The following is a 21,036-nucleotide window of genomic DNA, read 5'->3' as shown; positions in this document are numbered from 1 at the left end:
CTTGCAACCCAGGTATGTGCCCTGACTGGGAATGGAACCGCGATCATCTGATTCGCAGGCCCGTACTCAATCCACTGAGCTACACCAGCTAGGGCTTGTGTAATTCTTCATTTAACGTTTTCCTTCTCCATCAGATCTAACTTCATGAGGCCAGGATCTGTTTTATCACCACACTGTACTCACAGTTAACTCGAACCGGGCCTAGTACAGGGAGGAAACCTCATTACATAAGTGATGAATAAATAAACGAATTAGAAAAACGGAATAAAGGGTTAGGCTGATGACTGCTTGTGGTCCCGTCGGTGGTAATACCGGATGCGAAACATTAATAGCCTCTGCCGATTTTCCAGCAGCAGAGGAAAACCTGACAGATCAGAGAAGAAAGGAAGGCCTTTGGATTCAAGGTAGGAAGAACAGGTGTATGATCCGGAGTGGCAGCCAGAAATCCGCACAACCCTGTATTGCTTTCAGCCCTCACTCCCCAGAAAAGGGGGCCAAACTTGAGGACCTCGGTTCCTGGAGCTTTGGCTAGGTCCAGCCACACCTGCAACTGCCCAGCTCAGCCACCCGGAGACCACGAGGGTGGGCACGCGGGCTGGGGGCGGAGCCACGCCTTGGGGGGGCCCGTTTCCGCCCCTCTGCTGCGTGCGCGCGCCCGCCACAGCCCCGCGCGTGCGCCGCCAGCCGGGGGCGGATGTTGTGGGCGGTGGCGGCGGGCGCACGCGCTGTCGCCTACTCAAGCCGGTTCGCGCTCCCGCGCAGAGGCTGAATCGACGGTGGCGGCTGCTGAGGCGGCTGCGGCGGCTGAAGTGGCGTGGGGGGAGGGCCGGGAGGGAGGGTGGCTGGGTGGGATGGACACGGCGCGGCGGCTGCAGCGGCAAGAGCCGGCGCCTGAACTCGAGCGACGGCGCTGGCGGAGACGCCGGCTGCTCCTCCACTCCCGGCCGGTGAGTGAGTGCCCCCGCTCTGAACTCTGGTTGCGGCCGCGGTCCCTCGCACTCACTCACGGCCCCTCCACGTCCCTCCGCCCCGGGTGAGGAGAGTTGTGTAGGGAGCGTGGCCTGGCGGCCCTGCCGACGGGAACCCGGTCTGCTACTCGCGGCCTGGAACGGCTTGGACCCTCGGTTGTCCTAGTTCGGGGCTTAATCCCTGGGCCTAGGACTTGACCCGCCCCCACGCCCGCCCCAGCATCCCTCCCGGCCTTTTTCTTTCCCGGCTGGTTCCGCTGTCATTATGACCCTGGGGTTTCTCTCCCCAACCCCCTCGCCTCGCCCCTTTTCCCAACACCCCATCTCCAGGTCTGCGGAGAGGGAGGGTCGTGTGAGGAGTTGGGCCGAGGCCCGAGGGACTGTTTGGGGGCTAGCTTTGATTTGGGGTCTGAGGTCCTATGAGCCCTCGCTCGGCCTTGTCCCCAGAAGTTGGCCACTAGGGCACAGTCAGTGCCACCTGAAACCAGTTTTGCACCTTTTGTTTTGGTTTTGAACTTGTTTAAGGGGGGGAGGAACCTGCTGTACTGGGATCGGGAGAATAGGTGGTGCAAGGTGGGAGGCTAGGCTGGCTGGATTCTGAGTGCCTTTTATTAACCTTTTTAGGAAGGGGAAAATGGGCGCACCTTCCCTAAAGGGCCAGAGATCCTTTTACAGCTTGCAAATACCCCTTTTCAGACTAAGCAAAGGTGTGTGTAGTTTTGTCCAGTGGTTGGTTTGATTCATTCCTTAACAACATTGATGGTGAGGACCTCTCCCCCCACCCCTCCTTGAATCTGCAGCAGAGTTTCTGAATGCAGCCCACTTGAGCTGTTGGTTAATTTCTACCCTCCTTTTTTGGTGACACCTTATGCATTAGTCTTGGTAGATTCTTTACCCAGTGATTTTGTAGGCTGCTTTTTCAACCTGACGTCTCACAGAGGAAAGGAAGATGAACACATAGACACTAATCCAAAATGGATGCTATAAGTCTGACATACTCATCAGAGGTACCTGTACCATAAGCATCTCTATGAAAGGGCTGATTTCCTAAATTAGCTAATTATTTTTTAAAAGGCATCCAGGCCTTAAAAAGCAGGTAGCTGTTTTAAAATAAAACAAAACTTTGATTTGTTTATGTTTTCTGATCAGTATCTTAAATTTTGGAAGTGATTTTAATTAAATCCTTATTTTGGAAGTACCCGTGCATAGAAATTGTTGCAAAGCATGGAGGAGACAACCTTATGAAAATGTTAATGTGTTACAGTCAGGATTCCTCCAGGAGGTAGATACAGTTTTTCCCCACTGTATTAGGAGAGTGAACATCCAAAGGGTGATAAAGGTGAAGGGATTAAGATGTATAAATTAGTAGTTACAAAATAGTCATGGGGATTTAAAGTTCAGCATAGGAAATATAGTCAGTAATACTGTAATGGCTGTGTATGGTGCCAGGTGGGTAATTGAATTATTGTGAAATCACTTCATAAATTATGTAGTTGTCCAACCACTACACTGTATACCTAAAAAACTAACATAAAATACTATTGAATGTCAGTTGTAATTGAAAATTTTTAAAAGGTGAGACTCCAGTTTTGAGTAGGTGGTAGTTTTACTAGTATATAACAAATGATGCTTATAGATGTGATTTGCAACTCAAAAGTACCTTGTCCTCTGCCAACAAAGTTGGCTTGCATTTTTTTTTGAAATCACACGCCCACTCTCTGGCTAGTATAGAAAGATTAAAAACCTGCTTCTTAATTGTGGGTGGTAACCTTTTAATTTCCAAAGAGTTTTCAGCTGTTTACAGAGTATATTGCTGATTAGCAGCATAGGCAAATTTTAAATATTAGAAACATTAGCATGTGATCTAGATCTGTTAAGATTACAAACATTCATTAAGATTCTGCATGGTATGGGTACTGTGTACAATGTATAGGAGATGAGGTTTCTCAGAGTATTGGCATCTTAAGGTAAATAACATAGTCAGCTGACAGACTGTTTCAACACATTGAGTAGTTGAGACAATCTTTTATGAGTGCACACACTCCCTAACTGTACAATTTGATGAAGAAACCCAATGATATGGACTAGTTGGTAACCACTGTTACTCTAGTTGTTTTCTACTAGAATATAGCTTGCAAGAACTATATTCCTCTTTCCTGCAATAATTTTTCTTCTTTTTAAATAATTTTTTTATTCGTAGAGGGGAAGGGAGGGCGAAAAACATCTCATGATGGTTGCCTCCCTTATGTGCCCTGACTGGGTCCAAACCCACAACCTAGGCATGTGCCCTGATCAGGAATTGAACTGGTGACTTTTTGCTTTGTGGGATGACACCCAACCAACTGAGCTACTGGTCAGGGCCTGCAAGATTTTTTTATGCCCGTCTTGTGTACAAAACCTGTCATGGCTGAGGACTAAAGTTTAAACTCCTTGATGTGATTTTTATAGATCACTCATTAATTTTTTTAAAATATATTTTATTGATTGTACTATTACAGTTGTTCTATTCCCCCCCTTCATTCCCCTCCACCTGCACATTCCCTCCCCCACCATTCTCCTCCCCTTAGTTTATAACCACATATCTCAAGTTCTTTAGATTCTATATTTCCCCCACTATTCTTGCCCTCCCCCTATCTATTTTCTACCTACCGTCTATGCTATTTTCTGTACCTTCTCCCCCCTTCTCCTCCTCCCACTCCCCTGTTGCTAACCCTACATGCGTTCTTCATTTCTATGGTTCCACTCCTGATCTAGCTGTCCTTTTGGTTTGATTTTGTTTTAGGTGTGGTTGTTAATAACTGTGAGTTTGCTGTCCTTTCACTGTTCATATTTTTCATCTTTTTCTTATACAAGTCCCTTTAGCATTTCATATAATAAGGGCTTGGTGGTGATGAACTCCTTGAACTTGACCTTATCTGAGAAGCACTTTGTGTGTCCTTCCATTCTAAATGAAAGTTTTGCTGGATAAAGCAATCTTGGCTGTAGGTCTTTGGATTTCATGACTTGGAATGCTTCTTTCCAGCCCCTTCTTGTCTGTAAGGTCTCTTTTGAGAAATCAGCTGACAGTCTGATGGGTACTCCTTTGTAGGTGACTGTCCCCTTATCTCTTGCTGCTCCTAGGATTCTCTCCTTCATTTTAATCCTAGCTAATGTAATTATGATGTGCCTTGGTGTGTTCCTTCTTGGGTCCAACTTCTTTGGCACTCTCTGAGCTCCTGGATTTCCTGGAAGTCTATTTCCTTTGCCAGACTGGGGAAGTTCTCCTTTATTATTTGTTCAAGTAAGTTTTCCACTCGTGGCTGTTTCTTTCCCCCTTCTGGTACCCCTATAATCGGGATGTTGGAACGTTTGAAGATGTCCTGGAGGTTCCTAAGCCTGTCCTCATTGTTTTGAATTCTCATTTCTTCATTCCTTTCTGGTCGGATGTTTTGTTCGTCCTTCTGGTCCATTCCATTGATTTGAGTCCCAGTTTCCTTTCCATCACTATTGGTTTCCTGTGCATCTCCCTTCATTTCAATTAGTTTAGCCTTCATATGTTCCTCTAATTTGTGACTATAATCTACCAGTTCTGTGAGCATCCTGATAAATAGTGTCTTGAATTGTGCTTCTGAGAGGCTGGCAATCTGTTGGTCCCTTAGAGTTATTGGCTCTGGGACTTTGAGTTCTTCTTGCACCATCTTTTGGGCTGTTTGTGCCTGTTCCGTAGCAGGATCAGAGCCCTAAAGTGTTCGCCAGAACAGGGCAACTAAGTCGCTGGGTTGTGACGTTGTATGTGGGGGCGGGGTCAAAGAGGGACAATGGCTTCCCGTCTGCCGCCTGCCGCCGCGGCCCCGGCGCCGCAGCCACCACCAATACCAGGCCCACGCGTTTCGTTCCACTGCACGCGAGTGTGCCACCGCCGTCAGCCCTCCACCACTGGGTTCGCCCCCTGGGGCCTGTGTGGTCCGTCTCACTGTGCGCGAATGTGCGACCAAGGTCAGTCTGCCCCACACCCTGACTGGGTCTGGGCTACTTGCGTGCCTAGGTCTGGGGATCTTTCCTGCCCGACCCTGCTCTGCTGCTGGCTCCACCCGTTTTACCGTCCCCGTTGAACCGTTGGTTGTAGTCGGACTTCCGTATAATTCAGTTTTCTGTTTTTTGGCTGTGTCTTTGTTCTCCAAACCTTTGTTGTATTCAAACTTGGTTGTAGGAGAAGGCACAGTGTTTCCACCTATGCCTCCATCTTGGCGGAAGTCCTAGATCACTCATTAATTTATTCATCAAATATTTGTTGAGCCCTTATTTTGTTCCAAGATTTCGTCTAAGGACTGGGCTACAGTGGGGGAACAAAGCAGACAAAGGTCCTTGCCCTCAATGAACTTTATTCTGTGTGTGTGAGAATGAGGATAACAAATAAGCAAGTGGACAAGATAATATTAGGTAATGCTAAAAAGTCAGCAGTTATCCCTGGCTGGCGTAGCTCAGTGGATTGAGCACGGGCCTTCGAACCAAAGGATCGGGGTTCGATTCCTAGTCAGGGCACATGCCTGGGTTGCAGGCTAGTTCCCAGCAAGGGATGCACGAGAGGCAACCATACATTGATGTTTCTCTCCCTCTCTCCTTCCCTTCCCCTCTAAAGATAAATAAATTAAATCTTTTTAAAAAAAGTCAGCAATTAGCAAACTTTTTCTGTAAAGGGCCAGAAAGTAAATGTGGGCTATGTATTCTGTTTCAGCTATTCAGGTCTGTTGTTTTAGTGCAGAAACAGCCACAGGCAGTATAAACAAGTTTGTCAATGTTCTACTTAAACTTTGGACACTGAAATTTGAGTTCTCATATAATTTGCCCACATCACAAAATATTCTTTTTATTTTTTCAACCATTTAAAAATGTAAAAACCATTCTTACTTTATAAGGCCATACAAAAATGTGGGGCAAGCTGGATTTGGCCTGCAGACTGTAGTCTGATCCTTCCGTAGAAAAAAGTTTGCTGACTCCTGATATGAAGTATGAAGAAAATAAAACAAGCTGATGTGACAAGTGAGTGACTGGTCAGAGTAATAGGCTGCACTAAAGTGAAGATATTTGAATTGTGGCCTAAAAGATGCAAAAGCTTTCCTGGCAGATGAAGCAGAAAGTGCAAAGATCTGCAGGTAAAAGTGAGCTTCTCCTATGTTCCCCACATACCATGTTATTCTTTCCTTTGTGTCTTTTCTTTTTATTTTGTTCTTAACTAGATTGTCTTCTTCCTGTCTACCCATAATAGAATCTAGCTTTGGAAGAGATCTCAACTTACACAGTTGCTCTCTAGATTTGGAAGAGATCTCAACTTACCCAGTTGCTCTTCTAAAATGTTCCCAGTGATTTTTCAGCCTCTATTTGAACACCTTTAATGACAGAAACATTATTACTTTGAGGTAACTTATGCTCTTTTTAGGTAGCTCTGATTGTTAGAGTGTTCTTCATGTTGTTAGGAATCAACCTCTCTACCTCCTTCCCATGGTGCTACTACGTACATGGAGTAAGTCTGCAGTGGGGTTGCACCGCATTCCCAGGGTTGGTTCCAAAGTCATTGCATGAGACAAAAATCACGTAAAATGAAAGCTATACTTGAAAATCCCTTACATTGCTTAAAAAGTACAGTGCGCATGATGTATAATTGTATATCATTCTTATGGACTCCACAGAGTGAGAGACTTTGAGCTTGACTGAAGGAAGGAGCAAGAGGAAATAAAGTATTATGTAGATATGTAGGCCTTCTAACAATTTTGCTTTTTAAAACATCTGTCAAATCCCTATCAGAGTGGTAGAGGGTGGAGAATTTTAATGTGTTCCTGTTTCATTACAGGGTTTATTTTGTTGTATTTTTACATTAAGCCTCTATTACATTAATAAATGTTTATAGATGTGTTGTGAATATTAAATAAGATCATATATAAGGAAGCACCTGGCACATGGTAAGTGGTTAATAAATGCAGGATTTGAGTCTAAATTTGTTCTTTGTTGGACTCACATGCTGCACACTGCCCTTTGGAAAGTTGTAGAGAAGAACTAGGCCACCTGCTTCCTGCCTTTCTACATTGACATTTCCTGTTGTGACTCTTCTGAACAGCTGTCACTCTCTGACAGCTGTGTCCCTGAGTGGTCACATTTTAGCAAAGGTCAGCTAGTAAGTTGAATGGGTATATATGATGTAACTCTTAGTTCTGCTTCGTGATCCTTCAAGTATTTGAATATTGCTATTATGTCTCCCATTGGAGTCTTCACTTTTCTTAGGGCTAGATATTTTTGCTGCTTCTAGTTTTTTTTTTTTTTTTCCTTCACCCTTCTGGCTATTGTAACTGTACCAATTTATTATTCCTTTTACTTGGTACCCTGAAGTATGTTCAAGGTACACACTCAGGTTTCATCTTCTTGATGAAGCCTTCCTTCATAATTCTGTACATTCTCTATACAGTGGAACCTTGGTTCTTGAACTTAATTTATTCTGGAAGGCTGTTCAACAAGCGATTTGTTTGAAAACTGAATCTTTTTTTTCTGTTAGAAATACTCTATGAGCACGAAAGGGTTGTCAGGTCAAGAACTGATGTTTTGTTTGTTAACAGACATTTTTTTCTGTGAACAGCGCGGTCAGGACCCAAATTGTTTGCGATGGGAGACGTTTGAGAACCAAGGTTTGACTGTATTTCCAATATACTTTTAACTGTGCTTCAATTTAATATTTCCTTATTTTGTATTTTATACTTTTTCATGAGTATTTGTCTTACCTCACAATGAGACAACAAACTTATTGAGGGCCAAGACCATGTTTTAGGTATCTTTTATGTCCAAATGCACTGAGTGAAATTTTAGGTATGTAATAGATCATAAATACTTTATAATTAAAAAATAAAAATTTAAAATAAAATTTTAATTTTTGACCTGTTAGATTTGCTGAATTACTGTGAAAGTAGTACAGAAAATTCCTGTCTCACACTCAGTTGCCTTTGTTTCTAACTTCTTACATTAGTGTGTGGTACATTTGTCATAATATACCGATATTGATACATTATTACTAAGTCTGTACTTGCTTCAGATTCCACAGTTTTTTCCTAATGACCTTTTTTGGTTCCAGGATCTCATTTAGGATACCACATTACATTTAATAATTATGTCTCCTTAGCTCTTGTTGGTTGTGACAATTTCTCAGATTTTCCTTGTTTTTAATAACATTGGCAATTTTGAAAATAACTGATCAGGCATTTTTGTACAAAGTCCTTCAACTGGGATTTTTCTGATGTTTTTGTAAGGGTTAGATTGAGGTAATGTGATTTTGAAAGGAAGACCACAGAGGTAAAGTGTCATTCTTATCACATATTGAGTATTTATTATTGATAGGACTTATCAGTGTTAATGTTAACATTGATTAACCTGGCTTGAGGTAGTATTTGTTTTCTTCACTGTAAAGTTACCCTTTTGTTCTTACCTCTCTGTACTCTTAGAGTAAAGTCACTATGCAAAGCCTACACTTAATGAGTGATGTTCCACCTCCCTAAGAGTGGAGTATCTACATAAATTTCTTTGCTCAAATTGTTCCAGCTTTGGTCATTGGGAGCTTTTTCAGCTGGCTGCTATATCCTTTCCCTTTGACATACTCCAATGATTATGTGTGTGCATGAGTACTTTTGTTTCTGACAACATAAAATGCTTCTGGCTCATCTTTTGTGATTGGTCATGTTTCCAAGGAGCCCTAGTTACTCTTACTGGAAAATGGTATTAGAAACCAAGATCTGGGTGCTAAGTGTGCTAGTTGCTACTAGAGTATTGTTGCTTCTAGGCTCTCTGAGTTAGTTAGCAAGGAGATACATGTGTATATGTTAACCTGTGTATATACATAATATCTATAAATAGTTCTGTATATAACCATTTGTCTGTAAAATAAGCTAAACATGAATTCATTCTGGTAGCTCCAATTCTCATTCCTTAACACACTGATCCTTCTAACCTCTTTCACTTTACGAATAAGAAATTTGGCCATTCATTTACCTATTTCTTCAAGTCCAGTATATATATACAGTGTTTTTGGAATGGTTAATCTGTGCCCCTGTGGGAAACAGTTACATACATCATCTAGAGTATAGTGCTCATAGATCCTTTGTTTTCTCTTTAGTCTTATAGATGCCACTCATTTCCAACATTACCTAGGTCAGCACCATATTCTTTTTTTTTTTAAAGGTTTTATTTATTTATTTATCTTTAGATGGGAAGGAGAGAGGGAGAGAAACATCAATGTATGGTTGCCTTTTGTGCATCCCCTGCTGGGAGTTGGCCTGCAGGGAACCGGCCTGCAACCCAGGCATGTGCCCTGGCTGGGAATCGAACCGCGATCCTCTGGTTTGCAGCCCCGCGCTCAATCCAAGCACCATATTCTTCTACCTCCTCTGTGAGGTGGTTTCATATTTGTAATACATTTAGATTGTTTTGTTACATTCTGCATTCCATGCTGAGATCCCTTTACTTCTTAAATTATTATTTAAATTTGCATACATTATTTATTCTTTGTGCTTTAAATTTATGAGTTTTGTCAAACCTTTAATATATTATAGTATCATATAGAATAGTTTCACTTCTCTAAAAATTTTGCACCTCACCTATTTAACTACCCCCCAACACTAGCCCCTAACAACCACTGATCTGTTTACTATCTCTACAGTTTTGCCTTTTCCAGAATATTAAATTTTAAAAAGTATTTTTTAAAAACACTTATTTTTTAGATTTTATTTATTTTTAGAGAGGGGGAAAGGAAGGGGGAAAGAGGGAAAGAAACATGGATGTGCAAGAGAGAAACATCCACTGGTTGCCCTCTTGCACATCCCCAACCAGGAACCTGGCCCTCAACCCAGGCATGTGCCCTGACTGGGAATTGAACCTGTGACCTTTTGGTTCACAGGCTGGCATTCATTCCACTGAGTCACACCAGCCAGAGCTTTAAAAGTGTTTTTTTAATGACTTTTAGGAACACAGCATTTTGTTAAGTAGTGGGAAATACAGGCACCCGCTAACACTTGGAAGCATTTTTGTATTGAGGTAAAATTCACATAACAAAAATCATAATTTTAACCATTTAAAATGTACAATTCAGAGGTTTTTAGTTCCTTCACAATTTTGTGCAACCACCACCACTATTTAATTGCAGAACATTTTCTTCACTCTGAAACGAAACTCTGTATGCATTATGCAGTTCTTCTTAAACCTTGGCAATCATTGGCCTGAGTTTTATTCCTATGGATTTGCCTATTTTGGACATTTCATTTAAATGGGGTCACATATTATATGGCCTTTTGTTTCTAGCTTCTTTTACCTAATATTCTTTAGGTTCATCCATGCTATAGTATGTTTCAGTACTTAATTTCTTTCTTATGGCTGAATAGCCATTGAATAGATATACCACATTCTGTTTATTCATTTATCAGTTGATGGGCATTAGAGGCCCTTTCACTTTTTGGCTGTTGTGAATTATGCTGCTGTGAACATTCATATGTGTTCAGTTTTTGTTGAACACATGTTTTAAATTCTCTTAATAACTAATGTATTTTTTGATAAATTTTATTTTATGTTGAAAAGAAAGTTACCCAATGGCTCATTTGGGGTAAAGTCCTGAAAGAATGCTACTTTGTCGTGGCATCAGTGAATATTGAAATCACACAATTTTCCCATTATAATTACAGAGTAAAGAATTTTTGGTCCAGATGGGGTAACAGTAGCTAGCCTTCCCCTAGAATTCTGTTAGAGGAATATCCTGAATTATGTTGTGTGTTGTTCAGTTACCTTTCTGAGAGTAGTGAGTAGTCTTTCACTGTGAAGTTGGCTCAGATCTGCTTGTGGTCTTAAGGAATCTCTGAGTGTCTGAATTATGTTCAACTTTATGTATTCAGAGGGATATTAGGCAGGATTCCCATTCTGTAATCTATTTGCCGTCAGTGATATTGCAGAGATTTTGTTCTTACTAACCACATTCCCTCCGAGGTTTGGACTCTAATGAAGTGGCATTAAATATTAGTGTTTTCTTTTTCTTGTTGGTACCCAGTCCTGAAGCTTTGTTTTGCAGTTTTTGCTTTGACCCCTTTGCTTTAATTAATTCATTTTTCTCAGGAAGACTTGGCAAAAGTTTTCTTATTTTGCCAGTTTAGAGAAACCTGACCAAATTTGATTAAACTTAATGTTTTTCAGACTTCTTCGAAGCAACGAACAATCTTTGCTGTCTTTATTGCTTGCTTCTAAGTGGCTTTAGGGTTCCCTGGAAGCAATGGATAATAGATAAATTGTACATTAACCACTATCATACTTTATCCCAAGTACTTAAGGGTTTGTGTAATAAACATGGGACTGAAACCAAGGTTTTAATTTTACTTTTCTAAAAGACTCACTATTACTGGACAACTAGTTTGTATCTTGGGCCTCTTTTTGTAAAAAGATAATATTAACTCCAACTTACAGGAATGTTGTGATGGGAAATGTGTTCTAGTAAGGTAGTTTTTTTTTTAACAGACATTTGGAAAGACGTATTATGGAAATTCTCGTTAGTGCTTTTTTCCTCCGTTATTTTAATAATGTGGATGAATTTGCCATCTCATTATAATAAAAGCCTCTGTCAAGTGGTATATGTGTAGTCTATTCACACCATTTTCAGTATTCTTAATTTTTTCATATACTCCCAGATTTCTACCTGGTATATTTTCCTTCTGAATAAAGAACTTATTGCCCTGGCTGGTGTGGCTCAGTGGATTGAGTGTCACCAGATTGTGAAGCAAAGGGTCACCGATTTGATTCCTAGTCAGGGCACATGCCTGGGTTGCGGGCCAGGTCCCCCGTAAGGGGCACATGAGGGGCAACCACACATTGGTGTTTCTCTCCTTTTCTTTCTCTCTCCTTTTCCCTCTCTCTAAAAATAAATAAAATCTTAAAAAGAGATTTCTTTTAACATTTCTTGTATAGATTTGCTGGTGATGAATCTTTTCAGCATCTGAAAAAGTCTTTAATTTGTCTTGATTTATAGAAGTTATTTTTACTGGTTATAGAAGTCTAAAGTCTAAGTTGACAGTCTTTTCCTTTCAGTTCTCTGTCTTCTGTCTTTGTTTCCAATGAGAAGTTGGCTGTCTTCTTGTCTTACCCATTCCTTTGCAAGTGGACATTTGGGTTGTGTCCACATTTTAGCTATTGCTGCTATACACATAGGTGTACAAATATCTTTTTGAGATCCTGCTTTCAATTTCTTTTAAGAAATGGATACCATTTATTTATTTCCTTACCTGAGAATAATTTCTTTTCTTTGTTTCTTAGAGAGGAATGGGGAGAGAGAGAGACATGGATGCAACAGAGAAGCAGCGAATGGTAGCCTTCTGTACATGTCCGGATGGGATATAGTATGTACCTGGACCAGGGATCAAACCCACAACCTTTTGGTTATGGGATGATGCTCCAACCAACTGAGCCACACTAGGCAGGGCCTGCTTTCAGTTCTTTTGGCTCTATACCCAGAAGTAGAATGGCTAGATTGTGTGGTAATTGTATGTTTCAATTTTGAGAAACCACTGTACTGTTTTCCACAGCAGCTGTACTGTTTTGCATTTCCACCAATAGTGCATAAAGGTTCCAATTTCTTCACATTTTTGCTAACATTCTTATTTATTTATTTTTTAATAGTGATTATTCTAATGAGTATGAGGTTAGTATCTCACTCTGGTTTTGATTTGCATTTTCCTTAATAAATAGTGATCTTTAGCATCTTTCATATGCTAATTGGTCATTCATATATCTTCATTGGACAAATGTCTATTTAAGTCCTTTGCCCCTTTTTATTTTTATATCATTTTTATTTTTTAATTATAGTTGACATATATAATTATATCAGTTTCAGATGTATATCTCAGTGTTTAGACATTACACAACTAAGTTATCAGCCCAATAAATCTTGTACCCATCTGACACCCTACATGGTTACTAGAATATAATTGACTATATTCTCTATGCTGTACTTTACATTCCCATGACATTCTGTAACAACCAGTTTGTGCTTCCCAATCCCTTTACCTTTTTTACCCATCCTCCTAGCCCCTTTTCATCTGGCAACTGTGAAACTGTTCTCTGTATCTATGAGTCTGTTTTTGTTATAATTGTTAATTTATTTGGCTTTTTATATTCAATTAGTGATAGATATGTATTTATTGACATTTTATTGTTTACATTTTTTATCTTCTTTTTCTTCTTAGAGAAGACCCTTTAACATTTGTATAATACTGGTTTTGTGGGGATAAACACTTAGCTTTTTCTTCCCCAAGAAGCTCTTTATCTGTCCTTGGGTCCTAAATGATAGCTTTGCTGGATAGAGTAATTTTGGTTGTAGGTTCTTGCTTTTCTTCACTTTGAGTATTTCTTGCCAGTCCCTTTTGGCCTGCAAAGTTCCTCTGAGGAATCAGCTGATAATCTTACAAGAGCTTCTTTATAGGTAACTAACTGCTTTTCTCTTGCTTTTACTATCTCTGTCATTAACCTTTTGCATTTTAATTATAATGTGTCTTGATGTGGGCCAGTTTGGAATCATCTTGTTTGGGACTCTCTGTGCTTTCTGGCCTTGTATGTCTATTTCCTTCACCAGGTTATGGAAGTTTTCTGTTATTGTTTTTTTAAAATAGGATTTTCAATCTGTTGCTTTCTCTCTTTTCCTTCTAGCACCCACATAATATGAATGCTGGTATGCTTGACGTTTTTTGTATTCTTTTTTAAAGATTTTATTTATTTATTTTTAGAGAGGGGAAGGGAGGGAGAGAGGGAGAGAAACAACAGTGTGTGGTTGTCTCTCAAGCCTTCCTTATCGGGGACCTGGCCTGCAACTCAGGCATGTGCCCTGGCTGGGAATTGAACCAGTGACCCTTTGGTTTGCATGCTGGCTCTTAATCCACTGAGCCACGTCAGCCAGGCCTCTTTTTTCCTTTTTGCTGTTCTTACTGGGTGTTTGTTGCTTCCTTATCTTCCAAATTGCTGATTTGATTTTTGGCTTCTTCTACTCTACTACTGATTCCCTGTAAATGATTCTTCCTTTCAGTTAGTGTATCCTTCATTTCTGACTAGTTCTTTTGTATGCTGTTGAGCTTCTCATTAAGATCATTGAGCATACTTAGATTATACCAGTGTTTTGAACTCTGCATCTAGTAGATTGCTTGTCTCCATTTGGTTTAGTTCTTTTTCTGGAGGTTTTTTTTTCTGTTTTTTTCATTTGGGACATTTCTTTGTCTCTTTATTTTTGTAGCCTCTTCATGTTTTTTTTCTATATGTTAGGTAGAATTTTGAAATCTCCCAGGCTCGGTGGAATGGCCTAATGTGTTGGGTTGGCCAAAGAGTCCATTAGGTTTTTTCCATATGATGGCCCTAGTATTGCTTAGTTGTCTTTAACTTCATCTGAAACAATTTTGTTAGATTTTATTGTGACAGCTGTCATATCAGTGTGTGTTTAAAAAAACTTATCAAAATTGGTGAATTTTTGTGCATCCATTTTAATATTGAAGATGAAAGAAATTATGCAGCATTTTGGGCATATTATGCTTTATTATTTCAAGAAAGGTAAAAATGTAACAGAAACACAAAAAAAGGTTTGTGCAGTGTATGGAGAAGATGCTATGACTGATAGAATGTGTCAAAAGTGCTTTGTGAAGTTTCTTGGTACTGTTGCCATTTTGGCCAAATAATTCTTTGCTGTGGGCAATGTTTAGCAGCACCCCTGGCCTCTACCCACTAGAAGCCAACAGCAGGAGGTAGCCATATTCATAATGTCCAAATCAATAAAGTTATTGTTGGAAATGAAAAATGGGTCTTTTATTTTACAGAAAAGATGTGACAGCCTTTTTGGCCAACCCAGTAGTGGGTATCCTGATCAGTGGCATAGCCTCCTTGATTACCCATGTTCAGTACTGGAGGTACATCCCTTTCCTCTTGTAGGCTGGGTATATCCTCTTGTAGTTGAGCCTTGATTGCTACTGTCACATCAATGGGAGGGATTTATCCCCAGGATAATCAACTGTAAAGACTGGCTATGACCTCTGACCACTGTAGAGGATCAGCTGGGCAGGGGCCCACCCCACTAAGCAGGACTTCCTTCACTGTGGTTCTGAGTCTACCCATTGATTGTGTTGCATGTGGAGATGGTTGGGTGGTGAAGCTTTGACATGATCTGAAGCTTTCCACTGGCTCTTAGGCCTCCCAGGAGGAGCAGGCAGGACAAGGTCAGACACTGCTCGTTTTCTACTCAGAGCCACCTGGGATGAACTACCAAGCGACCTGCAGATGGCTACTAGTTATGCTGGGCTTGGAGGTACTCAGGTGAGGCTGATCTGTGAACCAAGGTCAGCTGCTGCTAGTGGCAGGGCCTGGAGCCACTTAGGAGAGGTTATGAAGTACACTGAGGCCAGTTGCTGCCTGTTTGAGAGATGTTAGGAAAATCTGAAGCATGAGCCAAAGCTGGAAAGGACATGGGTGGGCCTGAAAGTTGTCAGAGCCTCTTGGAATCACCAGGTCAGGTTAATTAAGGGTATTAGCCAGGGTGATGGAGACTGAGATATGGTGCCTGCCCTCTGGGATTTGGGGGTAGGGTCTTAGAAAAAGAACAATGTCCTCTGCCAGCACTTCCCTCTGGGAGATCTCTGTTCCTCCAGCTCTTGCCCTGATTTGAGACAATTCAGTTCCTCCTCGTATTTCCCTGGTGCCTTTCTAGCTGCTGTCCAGCACTGGAGTTCAGAGGGAGTGAGTCTTAGTGAGTCTGTGCCCAGGCCCTTTAAGAGGAGCTGCTTTGGTCTCCAGAAACCTCTTATTTCCCTCAGCCTCAGTCCTTGCTGGTTTTTACAGCCAGAAGTTATGGAGACCTCTCTTCCTGGCACTGGAATCCTAGGATAGCAGTCCTGGTGTGGGGATGGGACTGCTTGCTTTTTAGGGGGGACCTCCACCCCCAAGATATCCCTCCTGGTTTTTATCCTCCACACCTAGGTGTGGGACCAGCTTGTTACATACTTCTGCCCCTCCTACCATTGTTGATGTGGCTTTTTTAAATTCCCTAGTTGTAGGACTTCCATTCAGCCAGATTTGAAGGAGTTCTGAATGGTGGTGGTTATATGTAGTTTAGTTGTGATTGTGATGTGGTAGTGGTAGGAAGCAGGTACTACATTTATCTGTGCTGCCACCTTGCCTGGAAGTCCTCTGCCCATTTTTAATTGGGTTGTTCATTTTTTGTGGTTGAATTGTAGAACTCTTTCCATATTCTGGATAATAATTACTTATAAAATACATGATTTGCAAATACTTTCTCCATTCTGTATTCTTCTGGCTGCTTTTAATATTTTTTCCCTTATGTCTGGTTTTAAGTGGTTTGAATTTTATGACTCCTAGGTAGAGTTGGAATTTTCTTCAGGTTTCTGTGCTTTGTGTTTGTTGAGTTTCTTGGATCTTTGGGTTTATAGTTTTCAGCAAGTTGGAAAATTTGGGGGTATTATTTTTTCAAATCCTTTCTTCCTTCTCTCAAGATTCCAATTACATACGTATTATTAGCTCCTTGAGTTTACCCCATAGCTCAGTGATGCTCTGCTCTTTTTCTCCGACTTCTTGTATTCCAGGTTTCATTTTGTATAGTTTTAATCTTATGTCTTTACATCTCACTAATCTTTTCTTCTGCATTGTTTTATCTGCTGTTAACCCCATCATTGTATTCCATTTCAGTCCACTATATACAGTATTGGGCAAAAGTAGTTTTACAGTTGTGTTGTGCAAAACAGTTTATTCTTTTTTGTACAAATATCATCTTTTATTATTAAAGATTTTATTTACTTATTTTAGAGGGATGGGAGTGGAGGGAGAGAATGAGGGAGAGAAACATTGATGTGTGAGAGATACATCGATTGGTTGCCTCTTGCATGCCCCCAGCTGGGACCTGGCCTGCAACCTAGGCATGTGCCCTGACTGGGAATCAAACCTGTGACATTTTGGTTCACAGGCTTGTGCTCAATCCACTGAGCCACACCAGGGCAAACAGTTTATTCTTGTATGTGTTATTACTTATTAATTATTGTACTTTCCATATGAACAACTGTAAACCTACTTTTGCCCCACCCTGTATTCTATTATTTCCAGTTTGGTGGAAATGCAGTGATTTGGCAGGTATTGAGAAGTGTTGCCTTAATTGTTTGCCCAAGTATAACATTCCTAAATCTGTAAGATAGCTAACAAGAGTACACAAAACCACCCAAAATGTCACATTAGCTTTGATGTCTCTTCATTTCCACATTAACTTTGTTTTTCTTCCAGACCTCCATATATATTTTTGTATGATTATTCTATATAGTCTGCTGACATAGACATCTTCATTAGTAGTTATACAGTATTTATTTTATAAGGCTGTTTGGTCTATTTGGCAGACTACCTAATATTTATCTGTGTATGATTGTATCATCTTGCAAAAAATGAAATAGATTTTTATATTTTACTGTGCTGCTTCTTTATCATGAATCAGGTCTGGATCACCTGCTGAAGTGTACCTTTGACTGCTATTGCCATTGATAACCCCACTGTCAGTTGGTTGGCCCACTTGTATTTACTTCCATGTGATCTTTTAATGTTCACCAATACCAACTTGAAAAATTTCAAGACTAATGACTGGTAATTGTTTGCGAGCCAGTCGTTTATATTCAGTAGTATTTCTTCTCCTTCTCTTGCTCCTTTGTCCCAGCAGGTATTGCTGTCTCGAGAAGACATAACCACAGTTAGTACTTTCTTCAGATGCTGACACTTGGTGAACAGCTGCTCTCGATAACAAGATTTAGAAGACACAGTCTCTATCCTCCCACATTGGACCTCTTTTCATATGGATCTTCTATTTCTATGTCTTTTTAAAAAATAACTTCTTGGGAAACATTTTGGATTACAACTTTTCATCCTCATCTATGCAAAGAAAAGGAAAGCTGTTGTGCTGGGATTTTGAGGAGGTATGCTTTTTTTCTTTTATTGCAAAATTGCATCACTTAGGCATGGAGAGAAGTAATAATATAATATTATAACCTTGACTCTTTCCTCAATAGAGCTTAGTTCTCAGTTCACTTGCCCCATCTTTTCTATTATTCTCTCTTTTTTCTAGCAATTGTCATAGCTTAGTAAGAACTTTCTTGATGTACATTATAACAACTAATTAAAAATATTTTTTATTGATTCTAGAGAGGGAGGAAAGGAGGGAGAAAGGGAGGGAGAGAAACAACGAGGTGAGAGAGAGACATCTATTGGTTGCCTCTCCCATGTTCCCCAACAGTGGATTGGACCTGCAACACAGGCATGTGCCCTGATTGGGAATTGAACCTGGGACCTTTTGGTTTGCAGGATGATGCCCAGCCAACTGAGCCACACTGGCCAGGGCTATAACAACTAATTTTTAAAATTCTTCCTAAATGTCATTGGACCTTGGGTTAGACTTAATAAGTAACAGGAAGAAAATTGAAGTTTCATTCCTCAAGGTGAGATTGTGACTCTGTTGAACTGTTTGTTCTCATTCTGTATAGACATTATAAACAGTTTGGGTAAGCTTAGTGTCTTCATCATAATATATGGCTTTTATGATTTTATAGTCTCTTTCAATACCATTTGCAAGAGGAGAAATATTGTAGAAATAAAGGACTTCAGTCCCAGTTTTGACATTATTTCTGTCATGCTTTGAGAGTTAAAGTATGTTTTCTCACCTCTAAAATGGGCTTTTTGTTATTTGCTTTACAAAGACTTCTAGGGATTATTGAGGATCAGATGAGAAAATTTTATATAGAAGACTATTTTGTTGCTGTAAAGCAGCAATATTCAGCTGGTGTGCTGCAAGAATTTTTAAAACGTGCAATACCTGACTATTTTGTCAGGGACACTGACCTTTGTTCCCTTAGATTGTCAAATAAAATAATGGCAACAGCCAGCACAACAGTAGTCATCCAGTATGAATGCCCTGTCTGAACCATAAATATATAGGTTATATAGTAGATGTACATCTTATTGGTCATGTTGTATAATTAGGTTGTGTCTGATTGGTTAATATTTGGTGTCAGAGATCATTATATACAAATCCAGGCACCTGATTTTTTTAAAAAAGTAACTTTGGAACTAAAAGAGTAGGTAATTACTATTATTTTTTTTTTGTAAATCAATCAAAATTATACCTTTTTTTGTCAGGTTGGCAAAAAATACATATTTTTTTGGTGTGCCGCAAAATTTTAGTGAGTAGTTTTTGCGTGCTATGAGATGGAAAAGGTTGAAAGTCTCTGATATAAAGGATTGTTTTTGCATTGTGGAGAGCTGTAAGCATCTCTCTTTTAACTCAAAGACTCAGTTTTTATTTCTGCAAACTTTTTGATGATGCAGTCCCGTCATGAATAAGATTTTTAAATTTCTATCCTTAATCATGGGTGAATAGTAGTGTTTACAGTGCCTAGGTAGGGCACAGTGTATTTTAAAAAGTAGATTTGTTGAATGTGATGCTGAGAAAACATCAGTTTGTGTGGTAAGGAACCATTTTACTCAATCTATTGGATGGTATTTTGAAGAGGAACCTTATTTGTTGTTTTATGCATTTAAAAATAATCGAGTCTGGGCACTGGGTAAGAAAACTGACAGAAATCTCTGTCTTCATAGAGCTTATTTTATATATTATATGGGGAGATAGACGAGACAAGATAAATAAGTAAACATGCAGTTTTTTAACCTATGATGACAAGATCTAATGAGACAAATAAAAGTAGGAAAGAGGAATAGGGTATATTGAGGGGAGGGACTGAGTATTCACAGACAGCCTCATAGATGAGATAACCTTTCAATAAAATCTTGAAAGAGGTGAGAGGATATAAGAGAAAAGCATTCCAGCCATTACAGATGGCAAGTGCAAATGTCCTGAGACAATGAAGCTTGCCTGAGGAATGGCAAGGGTTGAGGAGGATGGGTGCTTATATTGTGTTGCTTTATGCAAATACTTTTCAAACGTTAATTTGCCTATAAACTAGGGTGTTCTTGTTAAAATTCCGATCTGTCATTTTGTAGATCTGAGGTGGGGCCCATTTCTGATAAGCTCCCAGTTGCTGCTTATCCCGTTGTTCCTTTTCAGGACTTAAGCTGAGTGAAATGGGAAGTCTTTGGAGGGTTTTGGGCAGAGATATGATATGATGTGATTTCCATTTTGACATTATCATTACTGTGGCTGCCATGTTGGGTAGACTGGTGGTGGACTGGGCAAGGGCAAAAGCAAGAAAAGCAGTTAGGAGGCTTTTGCTGTAATCCAGCTGTGAGAGAAGATGACAGTTTTCACTAGGGGTAGCAGAGAATATGGTGACACATGGTCCAATTCTGGATATATTTTTCAAGTAAAGACAGCTAGCTTTGCTGATAGATTGAGTGTGTGTTGGGAAAGAAAGGAAGGAGTTAAGGACGACTCCAGGGTTCTTGCTCGAGTTCCTGGAAGGATGCCACTGCCATTTATTGAGATGGGGAAACCTGAAAGAGGAACCAGGGCGGAAAGAAAGAACAGTAGCTTAGTTTTGAACATACTATGTTATAGATGCCTGTTAGACTTAATAGAGGTGTTGGATAGATAGTTGGGTTTATGAGTCTGGAATTCAGAAGAAAGGATCTGCTAGGGGTTTACCTCTTGGTGGCAGTGTCAAACAGATTGTATTTTTAAGTTTTTAAAGATTTTATTTATTTATCTTTAGAGGGGAAGGGAAGGAGAGAGGGAGAGAAGTATCAGTGTATGGTTGCCTCTCATGTGTCCCTTGCTGGGAACTGGCCTGCAACCCAGGCATGTGCCCTGACTGGGAATGGAACCATGATCCTTTGGTTTGCAGGCCCGTGCTCAATCCACTGAGCTACACCAGCCAGGGCCTCAAACACATTGTATTTAAAGCCAGGATTCTGGATGATACCACTAAGAGAGTGAGTTGAAACAGAAGAGGTTGGATAACTTTAGTTAACCCTGGAGTGGATTAGAATTTAGAGGTCTTATGTTATTTTTTTCAACAAGGCATCTCTTTTTTGTTTTTTTCCCCTAATCCTCACT

The 21,036-nt window shown here is 40.2% G+C and overlaps 1 protein-coding gene across 3 annotated transcripts in view; it reads left to right on the top strand.

Annotated features, from left to right (window-relative positions):
• The first annotated feature begins 840 nt into the window (after positions 1 to 840).
• Positions 841 to 21,036, top strand: part of TMCC1 (transmembrane and coiled-coil domain family 1) — a 191,050-nt gene continuing 170,854 nt past the window's right edge. For 2 of the 3 annotated variants that reach the window (XM_037051081.1, XM_037051085.1), the window contains exons 1-2: positions 841 to 947; positions 17,695 to 17,947. The gene's annotated coding sequence lies outside the window, so the exon portion shown is untranslated. Of the gene's footprint in view, positions 948 to 17,691; positions 17,948 to 21,036 lie in introns of all 3 variants that reach the window. The other variant, XM_037051084.1, reaches the window with a different exon arrangement.

Source organism: Sturnira hondurensis, unplaced genomic scaffold (genome assembly GCF_014824575.4).
Source record: "Sturnira hondurensis isolate 20B ecotype Veracruz unplaced genomic scaffold, ASM1482457v3 Scaffold0000867, whole genome shotgun sequence".
In the NCBI taxonomy this organism is placed as follows: domain Eukaryota; kingdom Metazoa; phylum Chordata; class Mammalia; order Chiroptera; family Phyllostomidae; genus Sturnira; species Sturnira hondurensis.
The sequence above is the reverse complement of the archived record's forward strand: the minus strand, read 5'-3'. Positions and strand labels throughout refer to the sequence as shown.